Genomic DNA, 4,671 nt, shown 5'->3' on the forward strand with positions numbered 1-4,671 from the left:
AACATTTTAAATCATACAGGGAAACTGTGGAACAGTACAGTCGAACTTTGGTTGTATTATTGTAACACTCTTGGCTCAAACATAAACTGTCCCTACTGTGGTTGAATGCACCAATAAAACAAATTCTCCTGACCTTTGACTCTTTGTTCATCATACTAACATGTGCTTTGTTTACCAATAACAAAGACTTGTTTTTAACCACCAGTAGGAGCTGAGTGGTTTTTACAGTTGTGGTTTCTGCATAGTGCAGTGCTTCCCAACCTTTTCTGTCTTGTGACCCCATTATAATATCACAAATTTGTGGCGACCTCAGACGTTCAAAACAGAGACTTTTTTTTTTTTGCTAAAATTAATTAGTTTCTGATCGTGTAATAGTTTGCTATACTATGTTGCAAACAAACATTAATTTTAGAAGACATTTAGTCTATATAATGTATATTATTACGGATGGAGGAAGAAAAGCCAGGTGTAGATTACTGCACAAAGTGAGAATTTGATTTTCCTTGGTCAGTGTCAGGTTCAAAACACCTAGATACAAAGAAAGACACAAGAACACACAGGAGTCAAGTATCTCTTGCTTGCGAGGAGAGTAGTTGACAGAACACTGCTCAGTTACAATGTCCCAACTCACTCTGAGGGTCCTGCCCTTGCTCTCATTTATTTCATTTGGGCGTTCCCTAGTTACATGGGTGTGATTAGTCTGAGGGTTTACGTATTGATCACATTGTTAGTACATGGGTGCATGATTATTTCCCTCTTATTAAATGTAAAAACTGAATCGTCCAGACACATCTGTATAGGCTTTGTGTGAACTTCTGCTTTCGATCAGACGACATGGGTCAACTGGTCGCCAAGGCATGGTCCCCATCCTCCGAGGTGCTTTCACTTCTGCAAAACCTGTAAAAGAACTCTGAGAGCACTTTGCCCTCATTCAACATAGCATATAATAACATCATATGTATGGCATGAATGTGATAACTTATGTACAATTATTCTAACAGTCAGGATATGTACAGTCAGTCCATCTTGGATTTACAAGGCTGATAATTAATACTGAACAAACAAGAACTCAAACTATGAATTATGAAAGAGCTGCAGCATCTGAAACCGACCACAATGAACATTTGACAGATAAACAGTACAGTGCTTCAGTTTCAGCTTCAGAGTTTGTCATGTCTTTTATGGACTGGGATTGTCTCTCTCAACTCACCATATATTTTTATTAGCAAGTTTTGGTTGTTTTATATCAATTACTAGAAATTCCAGGTGACCCCACCTGGGGTCCCGACCCCAAGGTTGAAAAATATTGTTTAATACGTATGAAGAGGTCATCTTAAATATGATTATGGAAGTAAATCTGTCTCATCAGATTTTGGATTATAAAAGCCATTGAATTTCTAGCACTGAATTTTTTTGCACTGAAATTAAGAATCTGAATTTTCTTTTGCACTGAAATTACATATCTGAATTTTTTTGCACTGAAATTAAGCATATGAATGTTTTTTTTTTTCAACTGAAATTAAGTATCTGAATTTTTTTTTTGCACTGAAATTAAGTATCTGAATTTTTTGTCTCTCAATTTGACAATGTTCATGCATTTAGACTTAAAAAAAAATTCAGAAGCAAAAATTCAGATGCAAAAAATTGAGATCACACATCTGGGACGCCAAGGGTAAGCAATGATTCTATCTCAAGTCAAACCGACAGCCAGCCAATCGAGTTACATTAGGTTGGTCATGTGACTCCGAAAAAATTCAGACACTTTGCTAGAAATTCAGTGGCTTTTATAATTCACAATCTGATGAGACATATTTACTTCCATATATGATCTAAAATCAGAAGAATCTTAAGAACTTGCCTGTACATTGTCATCCACAGCCACAGACCGAGTGTCTTCAGTGAAGATCACAAACTGCGATCTTTAACCAGATATTGACTTTGTATGTGAATTTCTGTCACCTTTAGATGCATTTGACCAGAAGAGGCGGAGTGCCCCTGGTCACTCATCTGTCAATCAGTGCACAGGGGGCTTGTGGGTCATCGAGCTTCTGCTTCTTAAATAAACAGTGTTTATTTATTTACTCATTTTCCACTGTATTGTTAAACAGTGACAGGTCATCTATTTAGTTTCAGATTTTAGTGGGTTTTTTTACCCCTGATCTCAGCTCCTGCAGCTTTAAGTAAATAAAGAATCACTGTTAGTGACACATGAACACTGGTGACTGTGCTGTGGACATTGACAGACAGAGTTAAGATGAGTTCCAACTGTGTTATTTTGGCCAATATGGCTCTTATCCCTTATATGGTGTTTGGGTCTGTGGGACCCGCTTTCATTTTTTATTAAAAGAAAAATGATAAGTAATTATTTGTTTATGAAATTTTCCTCTCATATCTTGATTATGTTACATTTTATTAAAATGTCAAAATAAAAATGAGTAGTTCTTTAAATCCGGAATGTGATCTAACAAAGGCAAATACTAAACATATACTGCTTTTATGTTACTTGTAATTGGGATGACGTAAATATCTGTTGAGTATTTTAGCATAAAATTGTTTGATTATGTTGAATTAAAAACCCACAAATGCAGCGGGTCCACCACACCCACAAACACTGGCTGAATGACAAAAATATGAACCCCACGCAAGGGTTAATTCTGCTATTATACAGGAGTTGAGAGTTGTTTTGTTATTTTGGGCAAAAAAATAACTTTCTATGCATTTTGTCATCTAAATAGAGATCACTTTTGTGTGTATATCTGTTGCTTTTATGTGTCATATTTACTTTTATTAACTGGTGCATTTCATTCTGCACACATGTTTTATAAAGCAAGAAAGTGAAATAAAAAGACAAGCAGCCATGTGAGCTGAAAGCTTATTTCCTCATAAACATCTGTTCTTTAAAAGGATCCTTCAGGTCTCTGCAGGTCCAGACAGAAACAAATCTGTTTATTAATAATCAGTGGAAGATGGAATTTTCCCAGCCAGTCAACGGAATATAATGCTGCCATTGTACACTTCCCAATAAGGAGGAGTAAACTGTACGTTCTACTATTCCCAATGGCCTGAGATCTTAGTAGTGGAGGACAAAACTAAAGAAGGATACCAGATCAGTTATTAGACATTACAAATAAAACAAATGAGACCTGGGAAAAATTATTGATATTAATTTTTACCGAAAAGTTGAATGTAAATCTGCACAAGTCGGGTTTTTTCAGAGCCAACACCTTCAATGGCTGTCAGTGGTATTGAAATTTCAATATACTTCCACATCAGCTTCAGTTGGAGTCATGGTCCTTGAAAAATAATACAGTAACATTCAAAGAGATTTAAAATTTTTGCTTTCAGAACAAATTGAGTCATTGTCTTTTGGGTCCTATTAATACATATTTACTATTTGTTAATTTAGTCTGTAAAGTTACAGCGCTACATGCAAGGGTAGACATTGAATCACTGTATATGCCATTATGTAGAGTGTTACATGTGAAGCTCCATAATAACTCAAATCGAGAATTATTTTTACAAGTTTTCTTCATATTTTATTGTTTGTGCATTGATACAGAAACTGGATTGTTGTGTTTTTTTATTTGCAATAATGACCTAAAATATTTTCTGTTGATCTGGATAATTTGTGTTGCTGTGAGAACTTTAGTCATGTTAATTTTTACCTCCGCCAAGGAGGTTATGTTTATGTCGGCGCCCACTGATCAGCCTTGGCGGAGGTCTGCGCTGTCTTTTCTAGAAAAGCACTCATAGAGCGCAGACTTCTGCCAAGGCCAATCAGTGGGCCCCCGTGGCCCCCCCACTCCCCCGATCACCACCAAAATTTAATCATTTGTTCCTTTTGCCAGTATCAACATTTCCTGAAATTTTCATCCAAATGCGGGGCACTGATCTGCCTTGGCGAAGGTCTGCGCTCTCCGAGTGTTTCTAGTTTTAAAAGACTTTATCTGTTTTATTTATAGGGATGGAAATTGTTCCCAGTAGCTCAATTCCTTGGAATCGTTTGCCTGCAGGCTTAACGATTCTACTTATTATTCATTGCATATGTGTGATTACATCACACACATGCTGCACTGTTTCGGTTTAGAATGAAGCCAACATGGGACTGAGGCAGAAACGCTCCAAAGTATGGCTATATTTCATGTGAAAAGATGACACCAGGGCCATTTATAACACTTGCAAAGTTTCCATTTCTTCAAAGGGGGGAAATCCCTCCAATATGCTACAAAAATTGTCCACACAGCATGCAATCCATTTGCAGGAATGTCACGTGTTTGATACGCTACTTAGCGACATTTGTGAATGTAACGGCAGAGCAAACACCAGCCTGGTCTGGTTCTTGGGGTGGGGGGGGACACGTCCTGCCCCCTCAAATAAAAGTCTCCGAAAGTAGGGAAAAGGAAAATGAGGTGCACAACAATGGGAGACATAGAGGAATTAGTAAAGTGTCTTAAGTTTCACTTTCACTTTGCACAGTTGTATGGTGTTTTGGTGGTGGCCCCCAAAAAGCTAGAAACGGCCCTGTTGTTATATATGGGTTACACATAAGCAGTGATAAATCCTTCAGCAATTATGCAGTTTCTCTGCTGGCATTAACCAATGTGCACAGAGAGATTTTCAGACCTGCCCCTGATATGTATGCCTTGGTAGGCAATCGCAACTCACAGTTGG

The 4,671-nt window shown here is 37.4% G+C and overlaps 1 protein-coding gene across 1 annotated transcript in view; it reads right to left on the reverse strand.

Moving 5' to 3' along the window:
* The window catches only part of LOC115437348 (sodium- and chloride-dependent GABA transporter 2-like), a 60,536-nt gene that overhangs the window by 1,540 nt on the left and 54,325 nt on the right, over positions 1-4,671 (reverse strand). The gene's annotated exons all lie outside the window — the stretch shown is intronic.

The sequence above is a fragment of the Sphaeramia orbicularis genome, chromosome 17, assembly GCF_902148855.1.
Source record: "Sphaeramia orbicularis chromosome 17, fSphaOr1.1, whole genome shotgun sequence".
NCBI classification, from domain to species: domain Eukaryota; kingdom Metazoa; phylum Chordata; class Actinopteri; order Kurtiformes; family Apogonidae; genus Sphaeramia; species Sphaeramia orbicularis.